At 36.5% G+C, this 27,266-nt stretch overlaps 1 protein-coding gene and 1 pseudogene across 3 annotated transcripts in view; one reads left to right on the top strand and one right to left on the bottom strand.

Annotated features, from left to right (window-relative positions):
- Positions 1-27,266, bottom strand: part of EXOC2 (exocyst complex component 2) — a 269,449-nt gene that overhangs the window by 27,578 nt on the left and 214,605 nt on the right. The window lies entirely within an intron of this gene.
- Positions 387-12,350, top strand: LOC125102521 (serine/arginine-rich splicing factor 10-like; annotated as a pseudogene).

Raw genomic sequence — 27,266 nt, 5'->3', positions numbered from 1 at the left:
AGAGACTAGACAGCGTCAGTGTCTAGGGACTGAGGTCTGAAGGTTCACAAACATCAAACAGATAAGATCTTTGTGGTCTTCCTAGTTAAGAATTTCAATTCCTTTCTCTTTACTCCACTCTATAGCCTGTTATCAGCCGAAGGAGAAACAAAACCAGTATCACACCCTACACACTAGTCTATCCTCCCTAGCACCTATCCTACTCACTCAGGTGTCCACACTGAGACTTTCAGATGTGTTTCTAAAAAAATAAACACAGATTAACCCCCTGGGTTTAAGTGCCTGGTGAGTTTTCTGTTTTAAAATATTGCTCCAAATCCAGCTATAAGAGATTGTCAGTTCTTTTAAAAATATGTACCCCAAAAAGCCTATAGCATCCTGGTAGGATGCACGAGCTTGCCTTGCTTGCTTATGTGGTACTGGTGTCAAAGGACCCCATCAAAACACAGCTGACAGAAGGTAGCAATCTTCTTTTTGGTGGTTAGAGTGACAAATTTGCTCTTTACTGACCTGGAAGAGGAAAGTACAAGGCAATCATGCCAAAAGGACAGAAATTCAATTACTCAGAGCTGAAAGAAACAGAATTAGGTTTTGTAAAATATAAAGTTGGGTCTTCCCTGTGATTTCACTGACAGCTAAGTTGCTTGAATGGAATGGGTTAGATTTGGAAAGCAAGCAAGAGGTAGTAAGAAAGATCCCATAGCTCTCAGAGAAGAGCTGTACATAAATTTTGTTATTAAAGTGCCTCAGGTCTTAAAGTGGATGGCAGAGTTTAAAGGGACCATGATTCATGGGGGCAGGACCAGGATTTGATTTTTGGTTATGGTACTATTTTCAAAAGGTCTATGATGACTACGACAAAGGGATGATTTTGTAGTTAATTTTGGTAGTGTGTTTTCTTCTCACTACATATTATTCTAGTTTTAATATTATTAACATTAATGGTTGATGAAGACTTTTAAGTTCATTGAGGTGATAGAAAGAACACTCAATGTAAAGCCAGAACACTTGGGATCAAAGTTCTGGCTTACCTATATGCTAATGATAAGGCCCTAGACAAAAATCAGTTCACCTTTTAGATAGCAGCTTAGTTTACAAAATGTAGAGATTACAATGCCTGTTTTGCTATCAAAGCTGTTATAAAAATGATATATATTTATCTCCTTATTGTTTAAATATTTGTTGTGCATCAATTATGTGCTAGGCACCGCCAGATGATGGTATAAAAAAGTGAGCAAAACAGACATGGACCCACCCTAGGAGAGTTTATGTGGTAGAGGACATGTTGTAGATTGCAAAGCAGTACACATATTTAAGGTACTTTTTAAAAAGAAAGACATAAATAGTTGGGTAAAATGTATGATAACTAGAAGAAGGGAGCCAATTTCTTTTTCTGAAACGCATGGTTTAGAAGTTTGGATACTATAATCCATCATGTAACGCCCTGGCTACAGCTTAATTGTAGGCAAAGTTCTTTTGAGTGGCACTAGCAATCTCTGAACAGCTAAATGTGTGTATTAGAACATGACAGCAGCAGACAGCCCAGATACAATATCAAATGCTACTGGGATGTGCAATAACGAGATCTGTCTTTGACTATACACTTATTTTTCTAGTTTACACAAAGTTCTCTAGAAGTTGTAATTTTAGTGGAACTGTTTTTGTCACACTTTGCATTGGTTTGGAAAAAATGGCTGAACATAACATACCAGCAATGGTTAGGGAAGAACTGACTTCTACGGGGACACCTGAGTAATGGCCTGGGTAAATCAGAATTATACATTTGAACAGAAGGCAGATGCAGGTGCTGACCTCAAATACTCACGTTACTTACTAAGCTATCATCTTGCAGAAAGTTTCTGAACATCTCTAATGTGTAGCTTTCTCATTTATCAAACAGAGATACCATTTAATAAATGAAATAATGCTTCTAAGAGGCTAACAGTATATCTGTCGGGCAGTCAGCAAATGGGAGGAAGTATTACTGGTTACAACCAGCTGACTCTCCCTTGTATTTCAGAGGTGATACACTTAGATCACCTCTCATGTCCTCTCAGCACCAACTCCCTCTTCTCCCACTGTAGCAGCTTTCCATTGATTTACATGACTACTTAATTGATAACTATCTACCCTGCTAGATTGTTAACTCCACAGGCATAGGCATTGTCCTCCATTTACCACATCTTTTTATCCTCAATACCCATTACAGTGGCTGGTCTGAGGCACAAGTTCAAAAATATTTATGAATGAAGAAAGAAGGCAAACATCATGTATGGCTTGCTCACTAGTAAGTTCCCTTAACCCTCTTAAATAAAGTGATAAAGGAATGAATGAGTGAACAAATACATCAGAGAAAAATTTTAATGCATGTAGGATTCTATAATATGAATTTTGTACTTGAGCCATCATCCACTAAAAATGTAAGTGCCTCAGTTTATGTGTAAAGGAGATACTCTCTGCTAAAGCATATATCTCTTACTTTTCATAGGATTCAAGAAAACAAAAACAGTTCTGTTGAAATAATTCTGTAGGATCCATTTGAAAAATATAATTTGAATCAATTATGTATAACAAAATGGAATACTGCTGAGTCTAAATATAGGTTTTCCAAATATGCTTCGTTTTTCTGGCTATATACTTAATTAGCAAATAGCTTATTTCAAATAATAAACCTTTACATTTATTGAATGCTCATTATGTGCTACTCAGGAAGAAGCCCAGACATATTAGAACATAATGAACACTTAGTAAATGTGTTAGGAAACCAGGGTTTTAACCTTAGCTCCAACATTAAAGTGGGCCATAAATACCACATTTATTTACAGTACTACTAGGAAATGAGCTGTCCATGTGAACAGTGCACACAGAAAAAATAAGGCAAACTGACTTGTTTCTTGGAGTTACAAATGTTACATTATTATGATGTAGTAATAAGTATTGTTTTTAAAAAGGTTCCTCTTAGATAAACCCCCACAACTTTCCAAAGGAATGAGAACAACTTCTAAGTATTTACAATATGTATCTCCTCTACTTTCTGAATATAAAATTAGAATGTGTCATGATATTTGACAAAAAAGTGTCCCCACCCACACGGTATCAATCTAGACTATCACTTAGCAATTAATCTAGTAGCCCAGTGTGGAAATTCCCCATGGAGAAAACAAAGCTCGTCTCTACTCTGAGCAAGAACCTGAGCAAGGCTCCTTCTTGCAGGGTGGGCTTCCTGTAACTGGGCTTGGACCACACACCATCTTCTCCAATAATGAAGGTCTTTATATTCATACATGAAAGTGGGTAAGAAATATTTTTTTTTCTTGCCATATTTGTCAGTTTCTTCTTTTAATCACATAAGGGGGACAGTTGGTTTTGGAATAGGCATACTACTAAAAATATTTTTGAGTGCCTATTACTATTACAGGTCAGATTCTCTTCCAGGTGCTGGGGTTATAGTAGTGACCAAACAAAACAAAACCAACCACCCAACCAAACAAACAAAAAACAAATTCATAAGAAATAAAGCCCTCCTCCTCACAGGGCATACATTGCACATGGGAGAGAGCTTTACATTGTCTCTAAAACAGCACAAGAAAGCAACTGTATGAAAGAAAACTGTTTGCCAAACACTAAAACTCAAATTGGTAAATAGGGCTCTGTTTGATGAAATCCTCAGGACCATTTATGAGAAAACGGTCCCCTGACATGTTGAAAGGATCTTACTATTATTTTTGTGCTGATCTCATGGAATAATACCTAGCGATAAGCTATAATAGATAATGTATGGATGTGTAAAGAAAGAATTGGATTTACATCTTAGCTGGAAAATCAGCTAATTCGCTGGAGCTTCAAGTTTTCTTTGACATATGGGAAAATGTTTTATATATTAAAAAGTGTTTTATAAGCAGATTTGATTTTTCTTATAATTAATAATTCTGGCTGAGGCACCTGGGTGGCTCAGTGGGTTAAGCATCTGCTTTCAGCTCAGGTCATGGATCTCAGGGTCCTGGGATGGAGCCTCACATCGGGCTCTCTGCTCAGCAGGGGGCCTAATTCCCCCCTCCTCTGCCTCCTGCTCTGCCAACTTGTGATCTCTATCAAGTAAATAAATAAAATCTTTAAAATTAATAATAATTTTGGAAAAACTGCTAGGCAGACTTCTCTAAAGAATGTCTATATTAAAAAAACATAATAGTAAACATTTTGGATTGATCAACCTTTCTTCTTGATTTTTTTATTTTGAAAAAAAAAATCAAATACTAATTGAAAAGAATTAAAACACAGAAGTATATGTTTTCATAATAACAAGAAGTCCAATAAACTCTTTCGTCCTTCTCTCTAGTTTGGTATGTATTCTTCCAAATCTCTTTTAATGAATATAAACTTTTCTCCTGCAAAAATGAGATTACACTACACATTTCTTCTTGAAACTTGCTTACTTCATTTTGTAATAAATCACAAACATTTTTCCATGCCAGTATATACATATCTACCTTATTATTTTCAGTGGCTGCTGGGTATTTTATGCAATAGATGTGCCACAATTTATTTATTCTGTATTTATTCTAATTTATTAATTTTATTCTGTTCATAATTTATTCTATTAGACAATTACATTGACTTTCAGTACATACTACTAATAATGCTGCAATGAATATCAACCTCGTATTCTCATAGAATAATTTATGTAAGATATTTTCCTAGCAATGGGATTGCTGAGTCAAAGGTTTTTAGTTTTGATCACTTCTGCCAAGCTGTCATTCAAAGCCATACAAAATTATAACTCTGCTTTTTTATACCTTTTTATTTTAACTTGGATTCCCTAATTATGATATTTAATAACTATAATATATGCTCTTTCTCAATTATGACAATGACAAAACCTTCCACTAGAATACTAAAATAAAATTTTAACCAAAACACAAAGATCAAAGGAAATTTACTAAAATTTACACAAGACTTATACTCAATCTAACTACATAAAGACTGTGTAAAAAAGAGCTAGAGGGACACCTGGGTGGCTCAGTTGGTTAAGCGGCTGCCTTCGGCTCAGGTCATGATCCCAGCATCCTGGGATCTAGTCCTACATCGGGCTCCTTGCTCGGCGGGGAGCCTGCTTCTCCCTCTGCCTCTGCCTACCACTCTGCCTGTGCTCGCGCGCTCTCTCTCTCTAATAAATAAATAAATAAAATCTTTAAAAAAAAAAAAAGAGCTAGAGAGAAAAGAGCACTGTGCAATTACAGAAAGCAACTGCTGTACTATTTGAACCTATACCAAGAATGCAAATTTTTCCATGAAGCATTTCCTGTCATAATTGGACAGACAACTCCTTTAAACATAGACTGATTTCAAGGTACGCTGCCTAATGTTGTTTTGAAACATGATATTCTTCAGTCAATACTATAAGAAATCAAACTTTGGAAACTCTGGAGATACTACCTACTTTATAAACCACATTTCCTGTTTTTAACCCCTATGCCCTAAATCAGTTATCAGTCCTAGTCTACAGACAAAAATAGATCGAAAAATACTAAAAATATCCCACAATGTACTTTTTTTGGGTCAAACTGAAACACTACATGAAAGAGCTTTGGGGTATTTTTTTCTAAATAAACTATCTACTCAATTACACTCTGAAGGCACATTATTGAAATTACTGCCTATTAAAAAAAGGTAACCAAAAACTATCAATATTGGCAGACAAACAGAAAGGCCTAAATATCTTGCAACAAAATTATTTTTTTTTTTAAGATTTTATTTATTTGACAGAGAGAGATCACAAGTAGGCAGAGAGGCAAGCAGAGAGAGAGAGAGAGAGAGAGAGAGAGGGTGAAGGAAGCAGGCTCCCTGCCTAGCAGAGAGCCCGATGTGGGATTCAATCCCAGGACACTGAGATCATGACCTGAGCCAAAGGCAGATGCTTAACCCACTGAGCCACCCAGGCAGCCCCAAAATTAGTTTTTGTTGGAATAGAGAAAGGGTTTTAAGTTTCAGGTCTTCATATTTTAGTTGGCTCATTCCTAAATTGATCTCTTTTCCTAAACTGATAAATGTCTTTTGCCATATCAGAGATTTTAAAAATGAACACTTGAGGAGAGGATACCTTTCATATGTAGTATGTGAATGAATAATCTCAACCTTTACAGTTCTCTATTTTCTCTCTCAGGATATTTATTTTTCTGGCTTTAATTAATATGATCTCCTAGCTTTTAAATATGAATAGGAAAACTCTGCCTTATGAAAATAGAAAATACTACCAGCACTGAAAATAAGAATAAAATTATTTCATGGCTTATGCTTTCCATTTGTAAGAAAGGATTTATATTCATAAGAGTTTAGCATTCATATACATCACAAATAGCTTTCAAGACTTAAAAATGAGCAAGGATATCACAACATATCCCATTTCAAAGTTAAAGTCTGGTTGGTAAAACAGATTATGAATTACACTAACATAGAATATTAAAGAACACTGTACACATTTAGCATAGAGTATCAGTTTCATCATTTGAACATGATACACTGAATTTCAGACCTAAAGGTAGACATTTAATCAATTTAACATTAGCTGATAAATCAAACTCATTTGTTTCAATTTAGTCTTTTGGCAGAAAAAAAATTTTCATTAGAAGGCAACTTCAATTAGCAAAATGAAAAAGACAAGAAAATAAAAGTAATTCTATCTATGCAAATGGATGCATTTTGTTTTACACTTGCAATGTTTTATTACATTTGTATATCACATTTCATAAATAGGTCTGTAGTAACTGTTCAACTTCAAAATAAGTTTTTTTTTAAATAAAATGACACTGATTAAATCAAAACCAATAAATGCTCATGAGAGAAGCCAGGCACAAAGAGCCTGTTTGAGTTAGAATCCTGGCTCCCCTAGTTAGCTGTGTTGGTCTCTGTGATTCACTGAACAAACACACAGAAAGTGCTCTACCACTGTCTGACCCATGATAGGTGGTACCATCTATGGAGCACCTATTGCAGCTATTGCATTCCTAAAACTGGAATCACCACTGTGGAGCACAGTAAAGAAATGATAAGATAAAGTCCCTATTTTCAACATTTTTATGGTTCCATATACAACTTAAGAAATAAAATCTGTTCCAACCATTAAACTGAAAAAAAAAAAAAGTGTTGAAATTAAAAACAATGAAGTTGTAATAAAATTGAAGGCAGAAAAAAAAATATGAAAAAAAATATGAAGTTAGCCAGTAGCTAACTTGGATAAGAAATTTTTTTTTAAGGTCTTATTTATTCATCTGACAGAGAGATCACAGGTAGGCAGAGAGGCAGGCGGGGGTGGGGTGGGGGGGTGGGGAAGCAGGCTCCCTGCTGAGCAGACAGCCTGATACGGGACTTGATCCCATAACCCTGGGATCATGACCTGAGCCGAAGACAGAGGCTTTAACCCACTGAGCTACCCAGGTGCCCAAGAAATTTTTTTTTAAATTGAAGTACAGTTGATTAAAAAAAGTCACATTAGTTTCAGGTGTACAACATAGTGATTTAACAACTCTAAATATTATGCTATGCTCATAAGTGTACTTACCATCTGTTACCATACAACACTATCAAAATACCATTAACTACATTCCCCATGCTATACCTTTCGTCCCCGTAACTTATTCACTCCAGAACTGGAAGCCTGAGTCTCCTACTTCCCTTTACTCATTTTGACTATCCTCCGATCCCTCTCCCTCTGGCAAACAAGTTTGTTCTTTTTATTTATGGGTTTGGTTCTGGTTGTTTGTTTTTAGATTTCACATGCAGTATTTGTCTTTCTGTGTCTGACTTATTTTACTCAGCATATATCCTTTAGGTCCATCTCAAACCAGTCACCTGGCACTTCACACCAGTCAGAACAACTAGTAACAAGAGGACAAGAAATAACAAGTATTGGTGAGAATTTGAAGAAAAGGGAACCCATGAACACTGTTAGTGGGAATGTAAATTGGTGCAGTCACTGTGAAAACAGTATGGAAGTTTCTCAAAAAATTAAAAATAGCAATAACATACAATCTAGTAATTCCACTACTGGGTATTTACCCAAAGAAAACAAAAACACTAATTCAAAAAGATATATGCATCCCTATGTTTATTTTAACATTATGTACAGTAGTCAAGATATGGAAGCAACCTAAATGTCCATCTACAGGTGAATGGATAAAGAAGATGTGGTGTGTACACAGACACAGACACATACACACACACGAATATTACTCAGCCATTAAAAGAATGAAACTTTGCCATTTGTGATAAAATCTTGTAAATCTTTTAATAAGCATCTTTTAAGCCTAACTGTGACAATTAAAACTACTAAGCCCTGGGTTTTTAACTGTTGGAAATGAAATTGAAGAAGCAGCATGGCAAGGTAGAAAGGGCTTGGATGGTGGCATCTGACTTAGACAAGCTGTTTTCATATATTAGCTACACTTCCATTATCTGTAATACTGCTTTAAAAGCTTATTGTAAACACTACCAACTACAAAGGCACAGGAGCTCAACAGCAGCAAGGAGAAGGAGCAGCAGAGGTAGTAACAATGACTCATTTCATTGCCAGGATTTTGTTTCTCTCTTTTTAATAACATCTTCATTCCAATATTTGAATCCTCAGTTATTTTTACTCTTGAAAAATGTTATTAATAATTATTCAGTTGTTTTTCCATCTTCAGTATCAATGCTCGCTTTTATGACTCTACAAAATTTGTTGCTTATGGAAGTCTCTGGTACAGTTTTATCCAAAAACAAATGCAATAACCCCTGTATTCTTCCTGATACTTTTACCATTCATTATTGTAACCTTTTAACTCTGCCATACATTGACATGATCCAGTATGTCACTGTTTATCAGGGAAAAAGGAAAACTGGATACACATACTGCCCTTTTGGCAAGCCACCACCTGTTTCTTCAGCTGGGGTAGGACTGTGAGACCAAAGCCTATGAGCCATCACTCAGGGAAAGCAGCAGCTCTCCCTCTTCTGATCTTGTTAGGTATGCCTCGAACAGAAAAGACACAAAGTGCTTTTTCTTTAACGCAATTATTTACAAAATATTGAGATATGCAAAATTATATAGTACTGTTATCCCTCTGGCCTGAGCCATCTCCTATAACTCAGATACTTCTCCAATAAGAGTGATAAAGTCAGAATTTGAAGACAGAGGAGAATCACTAAGGTCCTAATTTTAGTACCTTGAACAAGACTGATTCCTTTTCTGAATCTCCAAATTTTAAAAATCAGCTGAATGGGGAAAATAAAATCTTACCCCAGTGGGGTTGTTGGCAGGATAAAATGTGATAATGTATGTAAAAATAAGTTAAACTGTAAAATGTTTTTATTTAAAGATAGAGTTAGGGAGGGGCACCTAGGTGGCTCAGTTGGCTAAGCATCTGCCTTTGGCTCAGGTTGTGGTCCCAGTGTCCTGGGATCAAGCCCCACATTGGGCTCCCTGCTCAGTGGAGAGTCTGCTTCTCCCTCTGCTGCTCCCCTTGCTTGTGCTCTCTCTTACTCACTCTCTCTCTGTTTCAAATAAATAAATAAGATCTTAAAAAAAAAAAAAAAGGGACCAAGGTTTGCAGAAAGGGAGGTGGGGGGAGGGATGAGGTATCTAGGTGATGGGCATTAAGGAGGGCACATGACATGATAAGCACTGGGAGTTATATGCAACAAATGAATCACTGAACACCACATCAAAAACTAAAGATGAACTTAAATTTAAAAAAAAAAAATAAAATGGACCAAAATGAATATCGTAATAAATTTATCAAGTTTTCAATATAAACTAAAGCAAACTTGATGTTTGGTATTTTATTTTTAATGTTATGAGTTTAAAAATGACAAAAATGGGCCAGTCTTACATGTTTCCATTCACACAGTTATGACTTAAATAGTATGTCACCAGGTTCTCTCACATGCACTCCTAAGGCAGTGTACACTACATACAAGGTGTCACTTCCATTTCTAAAGGAATCCATTTACTAAAACATTCATTTGTTCAAATATATGTTGAGAATTCATTATGTAAAGGGACTCCCTATTGTGGGGACTCCAGTGGTGACTAAGGCATGGTGCCTGCCATCAAGAGGCACAGTGTAGTAGAGCAGTCTCCAAACTTTTTTGATTATGCAAGTTACAGGCCAAAAATTTTTGAGCCCTCTTGATATAAGATTATAATGTATAATATATAACCTCTGATTTATATAATTATGTCCCACTATGTAAATATATTATATTGTAATATATAAATATATCTTAATATATTTATATAATATATAAATATATATTATATAAATATATAAGTAAAATGTACATATAAATAAATATAAATTTAAATTATTAAATATAAATTATAAATTACTTAATTTAAAAATATTTAAGTTATTTAATTTAAATACAAATTATTAAATATAAATTTGAATAAATTTATATATGTTAAATATAAATAAAATAAATAATATGAATATTATAAATAATGCAAATAAATAACATATAAATACATATTTATAATATACTTATATAATATATATTGTGATATAAAATATATAAATTTATAAAACAATAATTTAGACATATATATGTACATTATATGTTCCATGCATTATAAATATGAAAAACAAATTAGAAAAGAAGATAAAAAGTAACTAAAAACTATTTTATTAGTTTAAACAAGCTAGGTTATGCTAAAGTTAAAAAACAACCCCAAAATATCAGCTTAACACAAAAGCAAATGTACATGCTCAGGAGACATGTCCCATGGGGGTCAGAGGGGCTGATCCCTGTAGTCATTCATGGACCTCAGCTTATGGAGGCTTCACCTTAAGGTAAGTTTTTAAGTTTTACATTTAACAAATAAAAGTGTTTTTAAACTGAAATCACAGTGATTTAAAGGTCTGAATCTAAATTCACTTTATTTAGATACTTGGATTTAGTGACTTTCACAGCTGAAAAGTCCTACACAAAGTATTACACAAAGATAAGCACTTGAAAAAAATACACATTTGGCTGCACTTACTAAATCATGATACTCTGTTCTCAAGATTTTTAAGTTTGACGTTTTCCCCTCTTTTAAAAATTAAGTCTAACTTACAGATGGCTGTCGTAGTGGAGCCCTCTGGCTGAGAGTGAGGATCTACGCAAGGTTTCCTGAGCCCATTAATAACCCCTGTTGAGACTCATGTTGTCATGTCCTTCTACTTGCACTCCCACCCCACCCCATCTCTATTCTTTTTTTTTTAATATTTTATTTATTTATTTGATAGACCAAGATCACAAGTAGGCAGAGAGGAAGGCAGAGTGAGAGGAAGGGAAGCAGGCTCCCTGCTGAGCAGAGAGCCCAATGTGGGGCTCGATTCCAGGACCCTGGAATCATGACCTGAGCTGAAGGCAGAGGCTTTAACCCATTCAGCCACCCAGGCCCCCACCCCACCCCATCTCTATTATTAAGAAATGTGGCCGACGATACCTGGTCCAAAGATTTACAATGCAAATTTGGTCATTATGGTCCTAAAGTTGATATGTATGTTCCATTCGATTTCTACACCTATCATCCAAGAGGATTTCCTTATGTTCAACTTGAAGATGTCTGTGACACCAAAGATGCTTTACATAATTTAGACAGAAAATGGATTCATGGATGCCAAAATGAAACACAGTTTGCACAAGGGGATCAGAAGACTCCAAATCATGTGAAAACCAAGGGAGGGTGGAATGTGTACAGTTCTTTACACTATGATGACGGCAGATACAAATGTTCTAAAATTTGAAGTTACGAAAGGAGATCAAGAAGCCGGCATTATGATTACAACCAGAGGAGATTTTACGGGCCCTGGGTGGCACAGTCAGCTGAGCATCCACTCTTGGTTTCGACTCAGGTTGTAATCTCAGGGATGTGAGATCAAGCCCGTTTGGTGCTTAGCACAGAGTCTGCTTGAGATTCTCTCTCCCTGTCCTCCTGCCCCTGACACTCATGCTCTCTCTCACTAAAATACATACATACATTCATGTATACAAAGAAGACTTTATAGTCTTAGACCAGCTAGAAGACCATAGCATAGCAGAAGCCATTCTGACGATGATAAGATTCGAACACTGAAACATATCTCTTTCAAGATCTAAATCCAATTCAAGACCATAGTCCAAGTCCCAGTTCAAGAAAGAAATGAATGCTAAATCACATTCTAAGTCTGCATCTCACACCAAAACTAGAGGCACTTGTAAAACAGAGTCCAAGACATATTATGTTTCGCTTAAGGTATAAAAAGAAGTCAAGGGAAAGACCCACTTAGATCCAAATCTAATCAAGATCACAAACTAGGTCTAGGTCAAAATCTAGATCAAGGTCTTAGATTAATCTTTAAGTTCAATGGATAGTATAAACCTTGATATTTTTAGGCATGTATCACTCAGTTTGGTTTACTTAAATTATCATGAATACAATGTTGCAATGATGCTTGTCAGTTTTCCCTGTACGAGGCAAATGGCTGTAATTAAAATGATACGCTGTTGAGAACCCACTCTGAAGAGTCCAGTTTATTTAACGTTATGGGTAGCTACCAATTTGTGGTCTCTCTGTATTTTTGTAAAGATTCTCATTTTTTATGCTTGAAGTATTGGTGAAAAGATGATGGTTGGCCATAATTTGTAACAGTTTTATTAAAAATAAACTTTTATACCCATATTTTGTATAACTGTTAACGCAGAGATGTAGCTTGCTAATAAGATAGAATGAAAAAAAGTAAAGGTGTAGCTACAGTATAACAACTGACTGATCAGAACACTTAAGTTTGGGGTGGACTTTTCTGTCTTGTTAAGATGTCTAGGTCCCTGATGATAGTTAATTTATGATGAAGCATGGAACAGTTTTTTGTTAACTGTCTTGTGAAATGGTGTCAACTGGGTTAAATAGGATTTTGGAGAAGACTGAATTTTTTACAGAAACAGGGAACTTTCACTGTTTTTTTCTGGTTTCTATGAAGATTTGGAACATATAATCATTGGAAGAACTCACCTTAAAATCTGAATAGGTCAATGATAGCAGAAAAAATTTTAAGGGGAAAAAAATGCTCTCCTACAGTTATTCCAAACTTAAGGACTATTGTTGGGTCATACTGCTTAGTAAGTAAATTGTTTCAAAGTTGATTTAAGTTTATGCATAGTGTGAAAGAAGTGAATTTTGATGTTTATAGCACTCAGTCTGTACATTTGTATCAAAATTTGCCTACCACTCTATGAAGGAGTTCTTCACACCTTGTTCTTCACACCTGTTTATTTCATGTGAGGCAAGCTAAAAGATTAATACTCCCATTCCAGGTGATTCTATGGTGCCATGAAATTTAAAGTATTTTGGAAAAAGAATTAATTTTAAGTAAGAGTCAATTCTCTGAGTTTAATTATCAATGTAGTACCTGGCAGTCCCTGACAAAAAAAAACAAAAAACAAAAAACAAAAAACAATAATACTTCAACCATTTATAATTTCTAGCATTTCTCTGAGAGATCATTTGGGGAGGCAATAAAAGCAACATGTCCAATCTCACTTCAGAATAAAAGCTAGCATCTTTAAAAATTTAAAAATTTTAAAAACTTATGGAAGATATAAGTAAGAAATATTGTAAGGAAACAATTCCTTGTAGAGAACTGCTTTTATTTCAATTTTGGTTTTAGTAATATAGGTCTTGCCTATAAAGAACAAAAGATAGTTCTGAAATAATGTTTGTGGAATGTGTTTAAAGGATTTATTCTGGAACCTTTGTATATTTGAAAGTATTTCTAATTTTCATTTTTTTACTGTTTGCAGTTAATGTTCATGTTCTGCTATGCAATCATTTGTTTGCACATTTTTAAAATTTTTTAGATTTTCTTAGATGTAGTTTAAACAATGAAAAGTCCATTTAAAATTGTAGCAAAAGTTTTCAATTCTATCAAAGAGGAAAATTGTGGGGTTAAACTTTGTATTTTCTAGCTTCTAAAAAGGAATTTTTAATATGTTCTTTCAAACAAATATTGTGTAGAACCTTTAAAACATCAATGTTAGTATCAAAACAAGACCCAGCTTATTTTCTGCTGATTGTAAATTAAGCAAACATGCTATAGTAAAAACAAAATGAAGGGAAAATTAAGTATAATTTATAGTAAATACATAAATTCTAAATGTATATTCTGATGATTTTTTACGTTTGTATATACACATATAACCACCACCCAGATCAAGAGAGAGGACATTTATTTATTTATTTATTTTAAAAAGATTGTATTTATTTATATGATAGACAGAGATCACAAGGCAGAAAGGCAGGCAGAGAGAGAGAGGAAGGTAAGCAGGCTCCCTGCTGAGCAGAGAGCTCGATGCGGGGCTCGATCCCAGAACCCTGGGATCATGACCTCAGCTGAAGGCAGAGGCTTTAACCCACTGAGCCACCCAAGTGCCCGGAGAGAGGATATTTATATCCAGCCTCACAGCAGGCTCTCTTGGTAGTCCTTACCAGGCAATATCCCTGTCTAAAAGATAATCATTATTCCAATCTCTCTCTCTCTATTGATCCGTCTCTTGGTTTTCATATAAATGAAATAATGGACTCATACAGAAGCAGACAGTATTCTTGTGCATCTGGCTTCCTTCCCTCAATAGTATATATAGAATTAATGTTGTTGCATATAGGAGAGTCTGGTCATTCTCACTACTATACAAATCTCACTGTATGACCACATCATGATTTATGTATCCACTCTAACTGCTGATAGACATCTGAAATGTTTCCAATTTTTAGCTATTTTATTTTTAAAAAATTTTCAAAAGATTTTATTTATTTGTCAGACAGAGAGAGAGAAAGCACAACCAGGGAGAGCAGGATGTAGAGGAAGAAGCAGGCTCCCTGCTGAGCAAGGAGACGGATGCAGGACTTGATCCCAGGATCGTGGGATCATGACCTGAGTGAAGGCAGATGCTTAACCGACTGAGCCACCCAGGCGTCCTAATTTTTAGCTATTTTATAGAGCTGCTATGGATATTGTTGTTGTCTTTGGTAGGCATAAACACTCATTTCTCTTAGGTAACAGAACTGGGTCATTGCAGAAATGCAAATTTATCTTTAGTGGGGACTGCCAGTTTTTCAATGGTGAAAGACTGTGTGCCCCACCAAAAGCACCTTATTGTCAACATTAATTTAAGTATAGTCTTGTAGGATATGGGCACACATGCCCAAAAGTAGCACTTGCTCTAGTTAAAAAAAAAAGGTGGGGGGGGGTTGTTATACATTTTCCTTAGCAGAGAAAAAGCCATAGCACAAAATCAAAAAAAGAGAAAAAAGTCCAAGAATATACACCAATTTTTCTTTTCATTAATAGAACCTAACTTGTACTATAGAGTACAAGAATATAAATCTTATTCATAGCCACCATATTTAAACTCCCTGAAGGCGGCTTTTTGTGATTTCATAAAACCCATTATTATGCTCCTTCAATACAAAAATTTGCTAAAAGTGATATGCATTCTACATATAATTCTTCAAGTTCTTGTTACTATAATCATAGACTGTCACACCATTTGCAATCAGAAATGACAGCAGTTACAAAAATAAAAAATGGGTTTTCAAATATATCATATTTATGAATTTACTTTGGTTGTCACTCAAACATTTTTATAGTACTGGACATTATCACAAAATTGAAGTAAACTGATACAAAAGAAAATCCATATCCCAAGTAAGTATCTCATACAATATAAGGACTTAATTAACACCACATTTAACTTACTCTTAGAGACACAAACTGCTTTGTGGATGTCTACTGTTCCAATCACTTAAAACTTAGCCCAGACTGAGTTTTGGATTCAAACTGTATTACAGTTGGACTGTTTATACAATATAGAGTTTACCACATTAATTACCTTGCTGATAAATGATAAACTGAGGCAGAAAGAGAAAAGTCCTGGCCAGTAATGTGGATCACATGGTACTCCAGGGCCTTCAGTAATCCTTCACCTGGGCTGGGTTTCCTCAGCTCTGGAGCAGAGGATGTGTCAGGTCTCTGAGTCCCTCTCAGGCCTGTCAGTTTCCCTTCTAATGGAGACTCCCAGGAAATGTTCAAGACGTTGTTGTTTTAAAAACCCATACTCAAAAGTTTTCCACTGTGATGTTCAATAGTTATTAAAATGGCTTATAATTAAGCTGTACTAAAGTGTTTTTTGGGGGGGTGGCTTTTGCTGCTTAGTAAAACAAGATGGTTAAGGAAGTTGCATATAATTAATTCAATAAGTATTTACTAAACTGTTTATCTCTGAGGTTCTCTCCTAGTACTGGGGGAGAGACACAGACAGAGATGGCATTGCTGACCTTGGCTGATGACGTATTAGAGGAAATGAAAAAGAAAGAATTGTTCTATGATTTAGCTTTCTCACAACATTCTATAGGTGTGCATCTTCTATTAGAATGAGTAAATTCATTTGCCTATTCCATTCACTTAGCACAATTTTTGAGTACACTGTCTGTGGTGCTTTCTAAAGTGGCTTCAGACTTGGTGGAAATGAAGATGCACATGGCCTTCAAGCAGGCTTAGGTGTGAAGCTCAGGTTGGGTTAGGAGAGCCCAGAGCAGAAGACAGGGGGATGCAGGTGTAGCTGATTAAGGGCTAGCAAAGCCAAGTGAGCACAAAGAGATATATCTTTAAAGGTATTCTGATTGGGAAGTTACAAGAGCCAATGACCATTTGTGCATATTTAAAACCTTAAGGAGGACAATAAGCAACAAAGGCTTAGTTCTAAACTAACAGTTCTCAAAATTTTCCCTTTCAATCCTAGCCACAGTAAAAGCATATGAATGGTATTGCTTTTAATGAAACTATAAACATACTGGTTTTTGGTTTTTAGAGACTATCATGCCAGAAACAAATTTATAATGTTGTAATGGTAAGGCATAAAGAAGAGAATATTTGAAATACATACTTTTCACTTCTTCCTATAAGTCAGCAACTAGGAACCCTAACTTACTCCCATACCACCCCACATGCAGAAACACAAAGAGAGGCAAAGAAATGAAAAAACACAAACAAAAAAACCAGGAAGGCAGGTTGGGGAATGTGGGCATTGGAAGTGAATAGAAAAATAGAAAAGAAATTCTCTTAACATCTTCCTAACCTTTCTGTGTTAAGTCTTCTGATCTCCTATTTATCCCTGGCTTTTTTGTAATCTCTTTTGCTCTTTTTAAAGTCATCCAAATGTCTGTTGGATATAAGGCAATTCCAGAGAGCTATCCTAACCCATCTAAGCACCAGAGCTTAGAAGTATTGGCAATTAGAATCTCGGTGTGTTGGGATAGGGGCACATTATATAATCCTGCAGGAGAGGTAACAACAAGCAGTAATAATTTTAATTAAATAATGATTTTCAGTAAAAAAGGAGACCATGTACACACACACACACACACACACACACACACACAGAGTATTTAGGTATCTCCAGTATAAAGTAGCTTCCAGGGTTTGTTTGTTTGTTTTTTGTTGTTGTTGTTTAAAGATTTTATTTATTCATTTGACAGACAGAGATCACAGGTAGGCAGAGAGGCAGGCAGAGAGAGAGAAGGAAGCAGGCTCCCCGCGGAGCAGTGAGCCTGATGTGGGGCTCGATCCCAGGACCCTGAGATCATGACCTGAGCCAAAGGCAGAGGCTTTAACCCACTGAGCCACCCAGGTGCCCCGAGGGTTTGTTTTTTTTTTTTTTTAAGACAACTTATCTGTCCTTAGTTTTACTTTAATGCCTTTAATGCCTTAGTTTTATTTTAACACCTTTGATTCTGTTAACCAGTGTCCAAAATATCAAAGCGTTTTTGATGGTGACTTAAAATTTGTTAAGAAGTCCAAATATAACATTTGGAAATCATCTGAACCTCAGCTTTCTATTGTGATACATGTTATATATAACTGGGAAAGCATAACATTTGTCACTATTTTCCAGGTTAAAGTAATAATTTGGAATTATCTACTCATTCTACTAGTCCAACGCACTCCAACCATCCACATTCTAAGACAATTCTAAAGTGCTTCATAAAATTCACATATAATGCAGAGAGCAGAAGTACTAAAATTAATCAGTTTGTTATAACAGGCTACCTTTACTAATGCTAGAATAAAAAATTTCTGAATATGATCAGAAAGTTTTTGTTCTGAGGAGGAATCATGGTGGAGATAAAATAACTCCTTTGATAATAGCTACAACATCTAGACTAAATTTATGAAAATGATGATCCAAATGTCAACATTTGCTATCAGCTGTTGATGTTGCCAAATATGGATTTGTGTGGTTATATCGCTGGATGTGCAACTAGCCAAACAGAAGAGTGGACGTAGCCACCTGTTCATTGTGTCGGCAGGTACAATGGACTTCCACAGGCTTTCAGGCCATGCCTTAAGTCAGAGATCAGAACAAAAGGCAGGCCCTCAAATGCCCTTTAAAATTTTTTACACAGAACTATTTAAAGACAAATATTTTAAATTAGTGTAGCCAAGGTTTCAAGAAACAATAAAATGGCTGGGGTGGAAAAAAGAATGTCAAAATGGTAGAATATAGACAAGTATCTGATATCTTTGTGAAGTGCGTAATGAGTTTTAGAAAGACCCTTAGGTGTATAGTTCAACAAAGAGAATCAGGTGAAGTAAGGAGATAAAATTCCTAACACTTCCCGTAGGCCCTTAGAACAGAAGTTTCACAGATTCATAATTACAGAACATAAATACATCGTCCTTCTAATGTCTTCCTGACTAGGGGACACCTCCTTAGAGGCATCTCTAAAGATACCTTTCACTACCTGATTTGTAAGAATTGTGATATTAGGGAACTGGCTTACCTGGTGCTGACTTGAACAGAAGTAATAGTATTGCTGGAACATAAAAAGCCACCAGGTAATGTGACTGTTGCTAACACTGCTTATCAAATTACAGAATGAACTTTTGGATAAGAGTTAATAAGACCACAAAAAAAGCCAGGGGCACAAAGGGAGAACAGGGACAAAGTATGGAAAGACTAAAGAAAAGAAGTTTCTTCAGACTTTACATTATTTCAACACTTGAATTATCTCATTCCCTTCCAATGGCTGACTCCACATCTGGGACAAGAAAGCACAGGGTAAGCATGTAACACCTCAACATACAAGAGAGCAAGGGAGCATCATGAAGCTGTACTTTCAGGAGTCAGGAGCCCATCTGAAGAGACTCCCAAGCCAAAAAGGACACAAATTGATTATTTAAAAAAATAGTAATAATAACTCCTATACTGAGTTGAAACTCATAAAATGTGCTCAAACCAATAAAAATTTTAAAAAATTTTTAAATATTATTGATCACTTTTTCAAAATGTGAGAGAACCAACTCATTTTTAAAATTTATAAAAAAGGGAAAGAATCAAGAATTTATCCTGCCTTTCCTGTAGGAACTACATTCTCAGAGTATATGGATAGCTGATGAAATTTTTTATTTAGTGTTTCAGCTAACAATCATAAATTTTTAATCCTTAAGGAAATAATAGGTCATTACAACAATTCCCAAAAATGCTAAAGCATCAGATGAAAAGTTTATGATAAACTTTTGTTATGATAAAAGTTATGATAAACTTTTTAAGGAGTGGATCAAGCTATAATACTTGAATCCAATTTTCAATCTTGTTCAATCACCAGCTACCTCCTGGTAACAGCAAACAAAATAAAAAAAAAAATCAAGCCTAAAACTGATAGAGCTATTTTATTAGTTACAAATTTATAGGAAGCACAAGGAACAGAGGAACATGGTAAATGACACAATGAGGAAGCAATTTGAAATCCAGAAAGTGAGAATACCTATAGAACAAACTGATTTATTCAACAAATAAACTGAAGGGACACTAAAGAAAGAAAAGAATTAAGAACCATATCAACCAAATGCAACATACAGAGTTGGTTGAATCCTGATTTGAACAAACTGTCTAAAAAGCTTTTATGATTTCTGAACATTGACTAGGTATTTGATGAAGCTGGGAAATTACTGTTAATTTTTTCCAGATCTAATGATGGTACTGTGATTTTGTGATGGTATTGTTTTGGAGTTTTTGTTTTTCTTTTATTTTGTTTTTTAGATCAGTCCTTATCTGATTTGTATATGGATGAAATGATCTAATGTCTGGGATTCACTTCAAAATAATATACCTCAGGGTAGTGGGGAATTGAGGGGTACTGATAAAACAAGATTGGCATGAGCTCATAATTGTTGAAGCTGGCCAAAGGTCAATCAAGATATGTTTTACTACAATATCTTGATAGATGCCTGAAATGTCCAAAATAAAGTTTAAAAAATGACTTATATTGTTTATTTGCACACAAGTACTTTAGTTTCCCCTGACGCCAAACAGCATAGTTTGCAGCTATCAATTTAATATATAACACAACAAATGCTTTAACAAATAAGGCATGTAATGAAGAAAGTATGTATGTCACAGGTCAACTCAAGGTTAATAAATATCACATCGAAAAATGCTTGGCAGACAAAATAATTATAACCAAATGTTCAAAGCATTGCACAAATGGTTTTATAGCACTGGCTCTAATATACTAAACTGCATACAAAAAAGGAGAAAAATATCTGAAAAAAAAAGGTAAGGTGTAATAATGAAACTGTGATTTTAAAAAAAAAATGAGTGACTTAGGATTATCTTCCTTAGAAAATGTAAAATTGGGGGAGGAGTCAAGATGGTGGAGAAGTAGCAGGCTGAGACTACTTCGGGTAGCGGGAGATCAGCTAAATAGCTTATCTAAAGATTGCAAACACCTACAAATCCAACGGGAGATTGAAGAGAAGAAGAACAGCAATTCCAGAAACAGAAAATCAACCACTTTCTGCAAGGTAGGACTGGCGGAGAAGTGAATCCAAAGCGACGGGAAGATAGACCGTGGGGGGAGGGGCCGGCTCCCGGCGAGCGGAAGAGCAACGGAGCAAAATCAGGACTTTTAAAAGTCTGTTCCGCTGAGGGACATCGCTCCAGAGGCTTAACTGGGGTGAAGCCCAGGCGGGGTAAGCGCGGCCTCAGGTCCCGCAGGGTCGCAGAAGGATCGGGGGTGTCTCAGTGTCGCAGAGCTTACCGGTATTACAAACGGGGAAGCCGGCTGCAGAGACAGAGCCGAGGAGTGACTCTCAGCTCGGGGTTGCCTTGAACCGGTCGCAGGCTCGGTCAGCTCGGAGCGCGGCCGGAGGCCAGGGTGACGGGAGTCATTTGGCGCTGTTCTCTGAGGGCGCACTGAGGAGCGGGGCCCCGGGCTCTCGGCTCCTCCGGGCCGGAGACCGGGAGGCCGCCATCTTCATTCCCGTCCTCCGGACTCTACGGAAAGCGCTCAGGTAACAAAAGCTCCCGAAAGCGAACCCGAGCAGATGACTCAGCGCGGTCCCGGGTAAGGGCGGTGCAACTCCGCCTGGGGCAAAGACTCTTGAGAATCACTACAACAGGCCCCTCCCCCAGAAGATCAACGGGAAACCCAGCCAGGACCAAGTTCACCTACCAAGGAGAACGGCGGAATTCCAGAGGAGAAGAAAGCAAAGCACGGAACTCATGGCTTTCTCCCCATGATTTTTTAGCCTTGAAGTTAATTTAATTTTTTTTTTCTTTTTCAATTTTTTTTTCTTTTTCTCTTCTTCTGCTAAATTTTTTTTAACTTTTACCGTTTTCTTTTTTTAACGTTTTTTAAATAGTTTATCTAATATATATATATTTTTTCCTCTTTTTATATTTTTTCTTTATCGGCTTTCTTTTTTTTAAATTTTTTTTTTTCTTTCTTTCTGAACCCCTTTTTATCCCCTTTCTCCCCCCTCACAATTCGGGATCTCTTCTGATTTGGCTAAAGCATATTTTCATGGGGTTGTTGCCACCCTTTTAGTATTTTACTTGCTCCTTCATAAACTCTTATCTGGACAAAATGACAAGGCGGAAAAATTCACAACAAAAAAAAGAACAAGAGGCAATACCAAAGGCTAGGGACCTAATCAATACAGACATTGGTAATATGTCAGATATAGAGTTCAGAATGATGATTCTCAAGGTTCTAGCCGGGCTTGAAAAAGGCATGGAAGATATTAAAGCAACCCTCTCGGGAGATATAAAAGCCCTTTCTGGAGAAATAAAAGAACTAAAATCTAACCAAGTTGAAATCAAAAAAGCTATTAATGAGGTGCAATCAAAAATGGAGGCTCTCACTGCTAGGATAAATGAGGCAGAAGAAAGAATTAGCGATATAGAAGACCAAATGACAGAGAATAAAGAAGCTGAGCAAAAGAGGGACAAACAGCTACTGGACCACGAGGGGAGAATTCGAGAGATAAGTGACACCATAAGACGAAACAACATTAGAATAATTGGGATTCCAGAAGAAGAGGAAACAGAGAGGGGAGCAGAAGGTATATTGGAGAGAATTATTGGAGAGAATTTCCCCAATATGGCAAAGGGAACAAGCATCAAAATCCAGGAGGTTCAGAGAACCCCCCTCAAAATCAATAAGAATAGGTCCACACCCCGTCACCTAATAGTAAAATTGACAAGTCTTAGTGACAAAGAAAAGATCCTGAAAGCAGCCCGGGAAAAGAAGTCTGTAACGTACGATGGTAAAAATATTAGATTGGCAGCAGACTTATCCACAGAGACCTGGCAGGCCAGAAAGAGCTGGCATGATATATTCAGAGTACTAAATGAGAAAAACATGCAGCCAAGAATACTATATCCAGCTAGGCTATCATTGAAAATAGAAGGAGAGATTAAAAGCTTCCAGGACAAACAAAAACTGAAAGAATTTGCAAATACCAAACCAGCTCTACAGGAAATATTGAAAGGGGTCCTCTAAGCAAAGAGAGACCCTAAAAGTAGTAGATCAGAAAGAAACAGAGACAATATACAATAACAGTCACCTTACAGGCAATACAATGGCACTAAATTCATATCTCTCAATTCTTACCCTGAAAGTTAATGGGCTAAATGCCCCAATCAAAAGACACAGGGTATCAGAATGGATCAAAAAACAAAAACCATCTATATGTTGCCTACAAGAAACTCATCTTAAACCCGAAGACACCTCCAGCTTTAAAGTGAGGGGGTGGAAAAGAATTTACCATGCTAATGGACATCAGAAGAAAGCAGGAGTGGCAATCCTTATATCAGATCAATTAGATTTTAAGCCAAAGACTATAATAAGAGATGAGGAAGGACACTATATCATACTCAAAGGAACTGTCCAACAAGAAGATCTAACAATTTTAAATATCTATGCCCCTAACGTGGGAGCAGCCAACTATATAAACCAATTAATAACAAAATCAAAGAAACACATCGACAAGAATACAATAATAGTAGGGGATTTTAACACTCCCCTCACTGAAATGGACAGATCATCCAAGCAAAAGATCAACAAGGAAATCAAGGCCTTAAATGACACACTGGACCAGATGGACATCACAGATATATTCAGAACATTTCATCCCAAAGCAACAGAATACACATTCTTCTCTAGTGCACATGGAACATTCTCCAGAATAGATCACATTCTTGGTCCTAAATCAAGTCTCAACCGGTATCAAAAGATTGGGATCATTCCCTGCATATTTTCAGACCACAATGCTCTAAAGCTAGAACTCAATCACAAGAGGAAATTTGGAAAGAACCCAAATACATGGAGACTAAACAGCATCCTTCTAAAGAATGAATGGGTCAACCAGGAAATCAAAGAAGAATTGAAAAAATTTATGGAAACAAATGATAATGAAAACACAACAGTTCAGAATCTGTGAGACACAACAAAGGCAGTCCTGAGAGGAAAATATATAGCGGTACAAGCCTTTCTCAAGAAACAAGAAAGGTCTCAGGTACACAACCTAACCCTACACCTAAAGGAGCTGGAGAAAGAACAAGAAAGAAAGCCTAAACCCAGCAGGAGAAGAGAAATCATAAAGATCAGAGCAGAAATCAATGAAATAGAAACCAAAAAAACAATAGAACAAATCAACGAAACTAGGAGCTGGTTCTTTGAAAGAATTAATAAGATTGATAAACCCCTGGCCAGACTTATCAAAAAGAAAAGAGAGAGGACCCAAATAAATAAAATCATGAATGAAAGAGGAGAGATCACAACGAACACCAAAGAAATACAGACAATTATAAGAACATACTATGAGCAACTCTATGCCAACAAATTTGACAATCTGGAAGAAATGGATGCATTCCTAGAGACATATAAACTACCACAACTGAACCAGGAAGAAATAGAAAGCCTGAACTTATCCATAACCAGTAAGGAGATTGAAACAGTCATCAAAAATCTCCAAACAAACAAAAGCCCAGGGCCAGACGGCTTCCCGGGGGAATTCTACCAAACATTTAAAGAAGAACTAATTCCTATTCTCCTGAAACTGTTCCAAAAAATAGCAATAGAAGGAAAACTTCCAAACTCATTTTATGAGGCCAGCATCACCTTGATCCCAAAACCAGACAAAGATCCCAACAAAAAAGAGAACTACAGACCAATATCCTTGATGAACACAGATGCAAAAATTCTCGCCAAAATACTAGCCAATAGGATTCAACAGTACATTAAAAGGATTATTCACCACGACCAAGTGGGATTTATTCCAGGGCTGCAAGGTTGGTTCAACATCCGGAAATCAATCAATGTGATACAACACATTAATAAAAGAAAGAACAAGAACCATATGATACTCTCCATAGATGCTGAAAAAGCATTTGACAAAGTACAGCATCCCTTCCTGATCAAAACTCTTCAAAGTGTAGGGATAGAGGGCACATACCTCAATATTATCAAAGCCATCTATGAAAAACCCACCGCAAATATCATTCTCAATGGAGAAAAACTGAAAGCTTTTCCGCTAAGGTCAGGAACACGGCAGGGATGTCCGTTATCACCACTGCTATTCAACATAGTACTAGAAGTCCTAGCCTCAGCAATCAGACAACAAAAGGAAATTAAAGGCATCCAAATCGGCAAAGAAGAAGTCAAACTATCACTCTTCGCAGATGATATGATTCTCTATGTGGAAAACCCAAAAGACTCCACTCCAAAACTGCTAGAACTTGTACAGGAATTCAGTAAAGTGTCAGGATATAAAATCAATGCACAGAAATCAGTTGCATTTCTCTACACCAACAACAAGACAGAAGAAAGAGAAATTAAGGAGTCCATCCCATTTACAATTGCACCCAAAACTATAAGATACCTAGGAATAAACCTAACCAAAGAGACTAAGAATCTATACTCAGAAAACTATAAATTACTCATGAAAGAAATTGAGGAAGACACAAAGAAATGGAAAAATGTTCCATGCTCCTGGATTGGAAGAATAAATATTGTGAAAATGTCTATGCTACCTAAAGCAATCTACACATTTAATGCAATTCCTATCAAAGTACCATCCATTTTTTTCAAAGAAATGGAACAAATAATCCTACAATTTATATGGAACCAGAAAAGACCTCGAATAGCCAAAGGAATATTGAAAAAGAAAGCCAAAGTTGGTGGCATCACAATTCCGGACTTCAAGCTCTATTACAAAGCTGTCATCATCAAGACAGCATGGTACTGGCACAAAAACAGACACATAGATCAATGGAACAGAATAGAGAGCCCAGAAATGGACCCTCAACTCTATGGTCAACTCATCTTCGACAAAGCAGGAAAGAATGTCCAATGGAACAAAGACAGCCTCTTCAATAAATGGTGTTGGGAAAATTGGACAGCCACATGCAGAAAAATGAAATTGGATCATTTCCTTACACCACACACGAAAATAGATTCAAAATGGATGAAGGATCTCAATGTGAGAAAGGAATCCATCAAAATCCTCGAGGAGAACACAGGCAGCAACCTCTTCGACGTCAGCCGCAGCAACATCTTCCTAGGAACATCACCAAAGGCAAGGGAAGCAAGGGCAAAAATGAACTTTTGGGATTTTATCAAGATCAAAAGCTTTTGCACAGCAAAGGAAACAGTTAAAAAAACCAAAAGACAACTGACAGAATGGGAGAAGATATTTGCAAATGACATATCAGATAAAAGGCTAGTGTCCAAAATCTATAAAGAACTTAGCAAACTCAACACCCAAAGAATAAATAATCCAATCAAGAAATGGGCAGAGGACATGAACAGACATTTCTGCAAAGAAGACATCCAGATGGCCAACAGACACATGAAAAAGTGCTCCATATCACTCGGCATTAGGGAAATACAAATCAAAACCACAATGAGATATCACCTCACACCAGTCAGAATGGCTAAAATGAACAAGTCAGGAAATGCCAGATGCTGGCGAGGATGCGGAGAAAGGGGAACCCTCCTACACTGTTGGTGGGAATGCAAGCTGGTGCAACCACTCTGGAAAACAGCATGGAGGTTCCTCAAAATGTTGAAAATAGAACTACCCTATGACCCTGCAATTGCACTGCTGGGTATTTACCCTAAAGATACAAACGTAGTGATCCGACGGGGCACATGCACCCAAATGTTTATAGCAGCAATGTCTACAATAGCCAAACTATGGAAAGAACCTAGATGTCCATCTACAGACGAATGGATAAAGAAGATGTGGTATATATACACAATGGAATACTATGCAGCCATCAAAAGAAATGAAATCTTGCCATTTGCGACGACGTGGATGGAACTAGAGGGTATCATGCTTAGCGAAATAAGTCAATCGGAGAAAGACAACTATCATATGATCTCCCTGATATGAGGGAGAGGAGATGCAACATGGGGGGTTGAGGGGGTAGGAGAAGAGTAAATGAAACAAGATGGGATTGGAGGGAGACAAACCATAAGTGACTCTTAATCTCACAAAACAAACTGAGGGTTGATGGGGGGAGGGGGTTGTGAGAGGGAGTGGGGTTATGGATATCGGGGAGGGTATGTGCTATGGTGAGTGTTGTGAAGTGTGTAAACCTGGCGATTCGCAGACCTGTACCCCTGGGGATAAAAATATATGTTTATAAAGCTGTAAAAAAAAAAAAAAAGAAAGAAAGGATGAATCCCCAAGTTTTGTAGCAACATGGACGGGACTGGAAGAGATTATGCTGAGTGAAATAAGTCAAGCAGAGAGAGTCAATTATCATATGGTTTCACTTATTTGTGGAGCATAACAAATAGCATGGAGGACAAGGAGAGATGGAGAGGAGAAGGGAGTTGAGGGAAATTGGAAGGGGAGGTGAACCATGAGAGACTATGGACTCTGAAAAACGATCTGAGAATTTTGAAGGGGTGGGGG

This window comes from Lutra lutra, chromosome 6 (assembly GCF_902655055.1).
Source record: "Lutra lutra chromosome 6, mLutLut1.2, whole genome shotgun sequence".
NCBI lineage: Eukaryota > Metazoa > Chordata > Mammalia > Carnivora > Mustelidae > Lutra > Lutra lutra.
The sequence above is the reverse complement of the archived record's forward strand: the minus strand, read 5'-3'. Positions and strand labels throughout refer to the sequence as shown.